Source organism: Ascaphus truei, chromosome 15, assembly GCF_040206685.1.
Source record: "Ascaphus truei isolate aAscTru1 chromosome 15, aAscTru1.hap1, whole genome shotgun sequence".
Taxonomy (NCBI): domain Eukaryota; kingdom Metazoa; phylum Chordata; class Amphibia; order Anura; family Ascaphidae; genus Ascaphus; species Ascaphus truei.
In genome coordinates this window covers 48612122-48624285 of record NC_134497.1, presented here as the reverse complement: position 1 = coordinate 48624285, position 12164 = coordinate 48612122, and the positions used below count along the sequence as shown (strand labels likewise).

The window sequence follows — 12164 nt, the reverse complement described above, 5'->3', positions numbered from 1 at the left end:
CCCAGTCTTGTACAGAAGGACTGGGAAGTGAGTTAGCCCTTACACAGGGATAGGTGTTTATTTTGTTTCTTTTTGTATATTTTGCCTTGTGAAAGATTTCCCCAAATCTTTCTCCTTGTGTTTACGTCTGCACCTGCCTCTTACACATGCCTTGACTACTGCAACTGTCTCCTAGTTGGCATTTCCCTCATCTGCCTGTCCCAACTTTAATCCATCCAAAATGCTACTTACAGACTCATCAACTCATCAACTCGCTCCACTTCTGCTGCTCTACTATGCCAATCCCTAAACTGCCTTCCCATAAAAAGTAAAAATCCTGACTAATCTACAAAGTTTGCAATGATTCTGCCCCCCCCCCCGTCCTTACATCTCAGCCATTGTTCTGACTCAAGCTCACAGTGGCAAGTGAGTAGAGACAGGCAGCTTAACTCAATCCCACATACCAAGCAAGAGAATCTTCTTATTTGCTGAAGAGTTTATTGGGTCAACAACAAGAAAAATAGAAATGGGAAAAGGTACTGAGGGAAAACACTGGGGCAGGGGAGCAATGGAGGGAAAAGGGAGATAGGATGGCAGTGGGATAATGCAAAGTATAGGGATAGGTCAATTGCAATCACTTTACTAGAGGAGATAGGAGAGGTGACTGCTCAAGATGGCTGCTGAAACTAAAAGAGAAGCATGCTAGCCTGGGCTAACAGGAAATAGGGCAAGGATTATGCCAACTAGCAGGGGGAGCCAGGAACAGTTAACCTGACTAAGAAATGCGGTGGGGTTGCCAGGGAAACCGTCAGGAAAGCCAAATGGAAGCAACAATGTGACAATATTATACTTAGGAGTAATGGCTGCCTCAGAACAGGGAAAACAAACAGAGTGGTTCCAGGACAGCTCTTGTCACCAAATACTGTACTTCCTCCATTCTACCTATGGCCTTCACCTCATCACCTCCTTTATTACCTCCTCTCACTACTGCCTTCAAGATTTCACCCGTGCTGCCCCATCTCTCTGTAATTCTCTTTACGTACTCTCCCCCAGCTAGCTCTGCATATGGACAAAACAACAGGCAGTCTTCGTTTTACAACGCTTCATTTTAGAACGAATGTGTAACGGATCAGGGAACATGCGCCTCTCAGCGGGCCCCCGTCACCTCAGGCCCCACGGCGGCTCTCCGCCCCGATTCCCCGCTTTCTCACCTGTTCCTCCCCCACGCCGAGCCGTTCCTCCGCAGCGTACGCCGCACTCTCATGCGCACGACCGGGGCACGCGCACGGCAGCCTTACAGAGGCCTTTGGATTGATCTCGGCTTTGTTTGACTACGTGTACCTCACTATCCCTGGACTCTGCTTTGGACCTCACTACGCTGCTTTCTCCTGCCCCTGACCCACAGCTCTTGGATCTGGATCTCCGTACCTCTGGCACCCCGGACTCAGCAAGTATCACGTTAACCCTTTTCCCACCAGGCCCGGCAACGCATTACCACACTCCGGGCATGCCCTCACTGTTGTGGGTGTGTGTTATACCCTTACCCACCTCAGTACTGGGGACTGGCCAGGTTTGCGGGCATACAGGCGTTACATTATGCAGAGCCTAACAAATGCAGACCCCCCTGAGGTGGCCAAGGTGTCACTATGGAACACTGGCAATTTTTAAATGACCAAGTCACCGCCGTGGCACAAAAACTTTCTAATCTCTCCCTGCGGGAATCCCCAGCTGCACCGTCACCCCCAGCCCCAGTACCTATGGGCAATCCGGAGCCACGTATTCCTCCTCCCAACCGGTATTACTGGTATTACTTGCCGGGGATTCTTGAACCAGTGTGACGTCCAGTTCGAGATGTCCCCGTCTTGCTTTCCCTCTGGTCGTTCTAAAGTGGCCTATGTCTATGCCCTGCTCACTGGCGATGCTCTCGCTTGGGCTTCTCCCCTCTGGGAACACAGATCAGACATAACCCAAGACTACCCCAAATTCCGGCGAGAGTTTCAGCAGATCTTTGACACACCAGCGCGTAGGGAGACTGCCGCTTCTTCCTTGTTTCATCTCTCCCAGGGTCGCAGGTCGGCTGCAAGATACGCGGTGGAGTTCTGCACCATCGCTGCAGAAACCGAGTGGAACAATGAGGCTCTCGCCATGGCATACTGACAGGGTTTGTCCGAATCCCTCAAGGATGACCTCGCAGCTCATGTTCATCCCTCATCTCTAGAGGATCTCATTGCCCTCAGCATCCGGATGGACCAGCGCATTCAAGAGCGACGTCATGAGCGCCAGCACCCCCATTTACTGTCTTCCTTGCCTGTTTCTCCTAGGTCTCCTCCCATGGCTCTTCCTGCATTGGACGCCCCCGAACCGATGCAAATCGGTAGCCAACAGCTTTGGACCGCTGAGAGAACATGCCGCTGCGCAGAGGGTCTCTGCTACTACTGCGGCTCCCCGGAACACCAACTACGTCCCTATCGTTTGAAACCGGGAAACGAGAATGCCCAGTAAAGGTAGATGGGCTTCTACTGGATACCATTTCTCCTTGCCCCTCTTCCCCCAAAGAGCTACCGAAGAGAATCCTACACCCCATAACTCTTGTGGGTCATAATGTCAAGGTAGAGGTTGAAGCCTTCATTGACTCCGGGTCTGGTGGTAACTTTTTGGATCACGACTATGCCTGCAAAACCCAAATCCCGTTAGTCAAGAAGAAGTCACCCATTAGCCTGGAGGCTATCGACGGTCGACCGCTCCAACCAACCTTCATTATTTGGGAATATATTCCTCTCACCCTGACCACCGCGGATGGTCATACTGAAGTCATCATCTTGGATGTTTTCCACTCTCCTACTGACCAGGTTATTCTGGGATTGCCGTGGCTCCAGCTTCACAACCCGCGTGTTGATTGGACCAATGAACTACCGACCCAGTGGGCTTCTACCTTGGAGAAGACGGTCACTCCTCCCGTTACCGTGCTCGCTGGCCTCGACACCACTTCTCCTCTCTCTACCCTGCCGGAGGTATACCATGACCTTTTAGATGTCTTTAACAAGACTCAGGCTGAAGTTCTACCACCCTATCGTTCATACGACTGCCCCATCGAATTAATTCCTGGAACCACACTCCCCAAGTCTAAATCATATCCCTTATCTGTGCCCGAGACCGAGGCTATGGCGACCTACATCCAGGAGAATCTTAAGAAAGGGTTTATTCGGAACTCCACCTCCCCCGCCAGGGCAGGTTTCTTCTTTGTGAAAAAGAAGGATGGCTCTTTAAGACCCTGTATCAACTTTCGTGGGCTTAACAAGATTACAGTTAAAAAACGGTATCCTCTTCCTCTAATTTCGGAACTCTTTTACCGGCTCTAAGGAGCCTCTATATTTTCCAAGCTTGACCTGAGAGGAGCCTACAATCTTATCCGAATACGAGACGGTGACGAATGGAAAACTGCATTTAACACGCGTTTGGGTCATTACGAATACCTAGTGATGCCGTGCGGCCTCTGCAATGCCCCTGCCGTCTTCCAAGAATTTATGAATGATATCTTCCGGGACATTCTGGGAATTTTCGTCATCATATACTTAGACGATATCCTCATTTTCTCCAAGAACCTGGAAGAGCACATTCGTCACACAAAAGTGGTTCTCTCTTGGCTTCGTGCTAATAGACTCTACGCGAAGATGGAGAAATGTCTCTTCCACCAATCATCCACAGCCTTTCTTGGCTATATAATCTCCGATAAAGGTTTCACCATGGATCCTGAGGAATTGAAGGCTGTTATGGATTGGCCGTTGCCGAATTCCCTAAAAGCCGTTCAGCGTTTCCTTGGCTTTTCTAACTACTATCGAAAATTCATCCGTAATTTCTCCACTCGCTCTACCTATTACTGCTCTGACCAAGAAAGGGGCTGATCCGACAGCATGGTCCTCTGAAGCCATCAAAGCCTTTGAGTTCCTCAAAAGAGCTTTCGTCTCCGCCCCCATCCTTCGCCATCCGGATACATCCCTTCCTTTCACCCTAGAGGTAGACGCTTCTGATATGGGTGGGAGCTGGGGCAGTACTCTCACAAAGATATTCTCCACAAGAAAGACTTTATCCATGTGGATTCTTTTCCAGGAAATGCTCTTCGGCCGAGAGAAATTATGATGTCGGGAACCGTGAACTTTTGGCTATCAAATTAACCCTGCAAGAATGGAGACATCTCCTCGAGGGTACCAAGGAGCCAGTAGCTATTCTCACCAATCACAAAACCTTATTGTATATTGAGGGGGCTTGTTGTCTGGGTTCCCGTCAAGCACGTTGGGCACTGTTTTTCTCTCGTTTCAATTACACGATTTCCTATATTCCAGGTACCAAGACTATCAAGGCCGATGCTCTTTCCCGACAATTTTCTACGGAGGAAGGATCTAACGAATTGTCAGAGACGATTCTCCCCGCAAAGTACATTATTTCTGCCAATAATTTTGATATCCTGGATGAGATCAATAAAGCCCAGGCTCATATCCGTAGGAGATTTAAGGTGCCAGAAGGACGTCTGTACACTGCTCCACGTTTTCGCCACAAGATCCTACAGTGGGGGCATTCTTCTAGATCTGCTGGTCATCCAGGCTTCAAGAGGACAGTGGATCTTATTAAACGGACCTTTTGGTGGCCTAAAATGAACAAAGACATTTTTGATTTCACCAGAGCTTGTCCAGTCTGTGCTCAGAGCAAGTCCGCCCGACACAAACCTTCTGGCCTCCTCCTGCCTCTTCCTATTCCGGAACGGCCTTGGAAGCATATCTCCATGGACTTTTTTGTGGAACTTCCAAATTGTAGAGGGATGAATACGATCCTTGTGGTAGTGGACAGGTTTTCCAAGCACACACTTTATACCCCTCAAGGGTCTCCCCAATTCAGCTACCTTGGCTGACATTTTTTCTAAAGAAATTTTCAGGTTACACGGCGTGCCACTTTCCATTGTTTCAGACAGAGGTACTCAATTCATCTCTAAATTGTGGCGAGCGTTCTCTCAGAGACTTTGCATTTCCCTCCTCTTCTCCTCGGGTTACCGCCAGCAGACCAACGGCCAGACGGAGAGAATGAATCAGACCTTGGAACAGTATCTCAGATGCTTTGTGTCAGAATCTCAAGACAATTGGGTGGACCTATTACCCTGGGCGGAGTTCGCTATTAATCCGCTGAATAATGAGTCTACGCAAGAGTCGCTTTTTTTCATTAACTATGGGTTCCATCTCAGCAGCCTCCCCCTCTCCTCCCTCCCCTCTGGTGTTCCTGCAGCAGATACTCACGTCTCCAGATAAAAACAGAAAAAACACAGCGCACAACGCTCATAGTGTATTAAAAATTATATTGACATAAACAATAAATAAGGTGAGTATCGTGCGTACATCAAGATGATGTTAAACAAGCATTTTCGGGATAATGTTACCCAAACACCACGTGGAAGCCAGATCAGATGTCCTCACATGGATGTGGACGCTGGTTCTTCGGACACAGGTTCCTGCTTAGGTAAGTATGGAGTCTCTGAAAGTTCTTTCTCCCATAAACTAATCAACACGTATGCAGCTCTCCCATAGAATGCTGCTTCAAAGCGGAGCTCCACGCCAGCTGAAATCCTCTCTCTCCCCTCCGTTCAGACCCTTCCGGGTTGGTGACGTCACCGCGGGGTTCTTGCCGATATTGGCGCCGATTTCACTGGGTCAGCTCGCCGTAGTAGGACAGTACAGTTGAAGGCAATACTGTTAATAACTTTTCCAACGCGTTTCGAAACCCGTGGGTTTCTTCATCAGGGAAAAGATCCTTGCAAGGCTCCGTTCAAAAAAAAAAGACGCAAGCAGATGGGCCCAGAATACAAACCTGGAGACAGAGTTTGGCTATCTTCAAAAAATATCAAGCTCAAAACTCCTTCCCAGAAGCTGGCTCCTAGATTCTTGGGTCCCTTCAAGGTCCTCGAACGGATCAACCCGGTAGCATATCGACTTTCGCTTCCTCCCACCATGAAGATACCCTCTGCGTTTCACGTGTCCCTTCTGAAACCTTTTGTCCAAAATGTACATTTTCCAGACCGTCGTAATACAAGGACAACAGAAATTTGAAGTTTATTCCATTATTGATTCTCGTTGGTCCAGGGACAGACTTCAGTTCCTCGTTCATTGGAAGGGATATGGCCCGGAGGAACGCTCCTGGGTACCTTGTCATCATATTCATGCTCCAGCCCTTCTCAAACAATTTAGTCAGAAATTTCCTCACAAACCTTGGGAGGATCATCCAGAGTCTGATCCTCAAGGGGGGGGGGGGTACTGTAACGGATCGGGGGAAACACGGCTCTCAGCGGGTCCCCGTCACCTCAGGCCCCACGGCGGCTCTCCGCCCCGATTCCCCGCTTCCTCGCTCTCTCACCTGTTCCTCCCCCACGCCGAGCCGTTCCTCCGCGGCACTTGCCGCACTCTCACGCGCACGGCCGGGGCGCGCGCACGGCAGCCTTACAGAGGGCGCGTGCACCTGATCGTCTTACCTGCCCTCCCGCGCCGCTGGCTCCACCCCCCATCGGCTGCAGGCGATTACCTTGGATCACACCCCTGTCTCCTTCCCTGCTTACCTGGACCTATCCCTGTGATCACCCAGACAGGCTCCACCCCTTGCTACTATTGGCCCTCCTTCCTTTATAACACCAGTCTGCCCTCTCCTTCCTCGCTCTGCATAGCTTATCTGTGGCTCCTGTGTGCAGTGTCTATGCCAAGCTCTGTTATCTATTACAGCTCTTGTTCCTGTCCCTGTCTCTGTTTGGATACCTTTGGATTGATCTCGGCTTTGTTTGACTACGTGTACCTCGCTATCCCTGGACTCTGCTTTGGACCTCACTACGCTGCTTTCTCCTGCCCCTGACCCACAGCTCTTGGATCTGGATCTCCATACCTCTGGCACCCCGGACTCGGCAAGTATCACGTTAACCCTTTTTCCACCAGGCCCGGCAACACACCTTACTACACTCCGGCATGCCCTCACTGCTGTGGGTGCGTGTTATACCCCTACCCACCTCAGTACTGGGGACTGGCCAGGTCTGGGGGCATACAGGCGTTACAGAATGGCTTATCCAACGCTATGCAATGCATACCTATGTTCATTTTTATGCTTTGAAAAGTTGTTTATGTGTATATAATATATATATTATATTATACGATATAATCTATACTATAATTCTAAATTGGATTCCGTCTGTTTGTTTGTATGTCCGAAGCATCGAAATCTCAGAAACGGCACCACGTAGCACAACGAAACATTCACTGTACATTCTGCTGCGGATTTGTATGTCAACGCATCTATTTTGAGCTTCCAATGTGACTCACCTCCCAAATTATGGACATTCTAAGTTTCCCTCGGCTGTCCAGCAAATCTGTTAGAGCAGGAGCAGGGGGCGGGGTGTGTGGCTACTAAGGGAGGGGGTGTGTCCTTGCCTGGGGGGTATATGTGCCAGCTAGCGGGGGGAGGTGTGCCAGCGGGGCTGGGGGGGACACATGTGCCGCCAGCAAGGGGAGATGTACCAACAGGGGGGCGGGGAGATGTGCCGGCAGTGAGGGGACATGCCACAGCAGCATGGGGAGATGTGACGCCAGCAGGGGGGGAGGGGGTGGCGGGGACATGTTCTGGCAGCTGGTGGGAGGCACACACACAGACAGACACACACAGACAAACACACATAGAGACAAATCTCACCCACACACAAATCCAGCAGCGGGGGAAGGGGGCCGGGGAGAGGGGGGGAGATGTGCCAGCTAGCAGGGGAGATGTACCAGCGGGGTGGGGCAGATGTGCCAGCTAACAGGGGGAGATTTGCCAGCGGAGCTGGGGGGCGATACATGTGCCGGCAGCGGGGGGAGATGTACCAATAGGGGGGGATGGGTGGATGGATGTATTCAATATTACATTCCCTGGGCAAAGCCGGGCACAAAAGCTAGTATATTATATTAATATAAATTATGTTATATTATATATATAATACAGGATATACACTATATAATTTATGTGTGTGCTGCATATCTTATTGCCTGCTTAAAATATTTGGTGTATTTTAGTGTTAAAAATGCCTTCAGGAACGGAACCTTTCATTTAAACAGTGTTCCTATGGGAAAACGTGTTTCGCTTTAAGACGTTTCGCTATCCAACGCCATTTTGAGTAACGCATTGTGTCGGATAACCAAGGACTGCCTGTACATGGTATCTGACACCCCCAAACCTTAATGGCACCGGATGTGTGGCTGGAACATACTCCATCCTCAGGTTTACTCAGTACCATAAAGAGCAGCCACTTGTTTCAACCTCGCCCCTATTCCCTCTAGAGTGTAAGCTCTCACGAGAATGGTCCTGATTACTTTTTTTTAAATCTGTTTCCACTTGTTTGTTCGCTTGTATTGTGTAGTAAATCAGTGTGTTTGTGATCCGTGTCCCACTTCCACCTGGGTATACTGTACCACTGTCTGGGGGAGTATTTGTTTGAGTACGTGCATCTTGATAGTGCCCTATGCAATATGCTCTATTTAGGAGATTTGTTTGCTCTTTGCATTAAATTGCTTTGTGTTTGACCTATATTAGTGTCACAGCTGTTTTTGAGTGCTGCAGGTACTCTTTTATTTTTGTTATCTTTCAGTATTATCTCTATGCTGATAACACCCACAATTGACTTCTCCCCCTCTCTCTTGTCCCTTGTCTCTCTGCAATCTCCTTCTGGATGTTTCACGTTACATGAAGGTTAGCACGTCCAAAATAGAACTAGTAAACTTTCCTCCTTCCACTCTCACACCTAACCCAAACTCTCTCTCACTGTTAATAATACAACAATCTTATCAACGCCTCATTCCCGCTGCCTAGGGGTCATCTTAGACTCTCCTTCATTCCTCACATTCACTCCCTCACTAAATCCTGCCATCTCCACCTCTGAAATGTAGCTAAAATACCCCCTATTCTCACTCATGAGGCACTTTTTAGTAGCATTGGGTCATATGCACATATTATGCACATATTAGACACTAAGGGCTGGTCCCCGCTAGCTACTGCAGCGCCCGCTGTGGCGGACGCTGCAGGGACGAGAGCCCTCCCCTCAATGGCACCGGGCCCGCTGCGAGGGGGGGCCGCAGCACTGTGGCGCGAGTTGCTCCTGCTCTCAATAGAATTGAGAGCAGGACTCGCTACGGAGCGCTATGCCACGCCCCCCAGCGGTTCAGCCAATGAGGGCGAACCTGCCGGGTGACGTCATGCCCGCACCCCGTTACTCTCCCGCCACGCCCCCCCCCCCGGTCTTTTGGTCTGCAGCTCCCTGCAGACCGGGGAATCGGCTGCACGCGCCGCCAGTCTCGCGGGCGCGCGTGCAGCGGAGGTATTGGGGCCTCAGCCTAAGGGGCCTATGCTAAGCGTTCATTAAAAAAAAATCGTTGGGCTATTTAATTTGCCTGTTTTTTAGCGTTGCTATCACGGTATTCAGAAAGCCTCAATTACCTGTGATAGCACAATTCCCAAAACGGGCGAATAGCCGGTGACATGAAGATCGCCTCTCTAAAAGGCCAAATCCGGCGATGTCTTTCAGCTGCAGAGAGAGCTGCACAGAGAGAGCCACAAATCCCTGCGTATATCTCGCCAGGGATCAATTTTTTTTATATATATATATAAAATGTAATACTAGTGTAGATGAGCAGGTGATCTCTGGAGCAGAACCGCGTTGATTTCAGGTCCGGGGACCCCCTGCTTCCCGAGATACAGACCCCATTATGGGGTGCTGGTATCTCCTGTACATTTTATTCCCACAGTCACGTGATGCGGGACATTTAAATACATTCAAATCAACGCCTTTCTGTTCTGGAGACCCCCTGCTCATCTACACTAGTATTAAGTTTAATATAAAAACAGCTGCTACCTACAATAAACATTAAAAACACAACAACACTAATACCCACCTCCTCTACACCCACCTTATTGATACCAGAGGCCGCAGGTGCCTGGGGGCACTTGGGTGGTCCTTGCGGGTGGTCCCTGTGGGTGCCCGGGGGTCATCAGGTGGTCCCCGCAGGTGACTGGACTATGGGCCAGATCCACATAGGTCTGTTGAGGGACTTAATGAGACGTTATACTTTAGTGTCTACTAAAATAGGTCTCTGCACTGGCTGCCCGTATAATGGCGAATGTATTTAAAGATTATGTTGCTGATGTTCAAAGCCCTACATGGCCGGGGTCCCAGCTACCTGTGGGGTTTCTAGTTCCCTACACGCCCATTCGCTCACTTTCATCTGCAGATGAAGGTCTGCTAACAGTTCCCAGGATCTCCGTGACTTCCTTTGGTGCCCGAGCTCTTAGCCGCGCTGCTCCCACTCTCTGTAACATTCTGCCTCGTACAGTTAGAGGCCCCTCTCTGGGAATCTATACGCACAGGCTCAGGACCGACCTGTTTACCCAGGCATTTAATTATTGACCCACAACCTGTCCGATTTTTAATAGCTACAGCACCGTCCCATCCGGTATTATATCTTTCCTTGTGTTTGGTCTCTCTTATAACCTTATATGTTTTCTTCTTTTTCCCTTTTTGTAACTGTGAAGAGATCCATTGGGAGAAAAGCGCGACATAAATAAAGTTATTATGATTATCATACTTTATAAACAAACACACGCTGATATATACAGTGGCACACACAGAGTTCACATGCACACTTGCACATATACACAGATCCATGCACGCTTATAACTGCTGAATACTTCCAACAGTGTAACCCTGTGTTCCGCTTATAACAGTGCTGTGTCCCTAGAGACACATGGCTCCACTGTGCTCCAGCTCTGCTATTTTGTTGCTAAGTGTTAATGTGCCAGTATAAATTGCCCTGCTGTTAAAGGCTTACAAAACAAACTTACTCCATTATCAGCACTTATCCTCCCCCCCCCCCACCACATCTTCCCAGCTAATCAGAGAGCTCTGTTTAACTCCTTCGCTAAGAGATTAAAGGTGCAATCCCACCTACAACAAAACAACAACAAGCTTTTGTAAAGAATTTTTAACAGTCTAAGTAGCTTCTTAAAATTAACCATGCTAATAGCAAAGATTGGGAAAGGAACCCCAAACCTCTCTAATAGTGTGTCTCAGATCAGATGCATTGTTAGGAACCCCAACCCTCTCTAATAGCGAGTCTGAGATCAAATGCAGTGTAAGGAACCCCAACCCTCTCTAATAGCGCGTCTGAGATCAGATGCATTGTAAGGAACCCCAACCCTCTCTAATAGCGCGTCTCAGATCAGATGCATTGTAAGGAACCCCGACCCTCTCTAATAGCGCGTCTGAGATCAGATGCATTGTAAGGAACCCCAACCCTCTCTAATAGCGCGTCTCAGATCAGAGGCATTGGTAGGAACCCCAACCCTCTCTAATAGCGAGTCTGAGATCAAATGCATTGTAAGGAACCCCAACCCTCTCTAATTGCGCGTCTGAGATCAGATGCATTGTAAGGAACCCCAACCCTCTCTAATAGTGCGTTTCAAATCAGATACATTGAAAGGAAACCCAACCCTATCTAATAGCGCGTCTGAGATCATATGCATTGTAAGGTACCCCAACCCTCTCTAATAGCACATCTGAGATCATATGCATTGTAAGGAACCCCAACCCACTCTTAAAGCGTGTCTGATCAGATGCATTGTAAATTCTTCTGTTATTTGGCATCATTTTTTTAATAACCTAAAAATTGCACGTACCTCTTTTAGGGATGCCTGGAAAACCCTGTGGTTGAAAAACAGTGGTGTAGCCGCCTTTCTCCCGGCCACACTCGGGTATAGCAGCAGGCAACCAGTGATGCAGATAACAAAACGCACTCCAGTATCTCTGCATTTCACAGTACACCCCTGTGTGTCGCACCTCAGAAAGCAACAAAGCCTGATACATCTATATATAGTTACAGTATTATCTGTGTTAAGCTCAATGTACACAATACAGGTACCGATGTCGCAAGACTTACTGTCACCAGACCCGCGGCGTAAAAATCTTAAAGCTGCAGGTTCCGGAGATAGTGACACTGCGGTCGTGTCGCGAGGGGTCCATTCTTCCGGATCGGACACTTCGTAGTGATAATTCTCAAGGTCTATAAGGGTTCCATGTAAAATGGATTTCAGGCAAAAGGCGACACATTGTGTGCTCATTTTCATGTAATTTCCCAGAATCCCTT

At 48.9% G+C, this 12164-nt stretch overlaps 1 protein-coding gene across 4 annotated transcripts in view; it reads right to left on the bottom strand.

Annotated features, from left to right (window-relative positions):
- The window catches only part of LOC142466928 (CMP-N-acetylneuraminate-beta-galactosamide-alpha-2,3-sialyltransferase 2-like), a 129558-nt gene that overhangs the window by 104855 nt on the left and 12539 nt on the right, over nucleotides 1-12164 (bottom strand). The gene's annotated exons all lie outside the window — the stretch shown is intronic.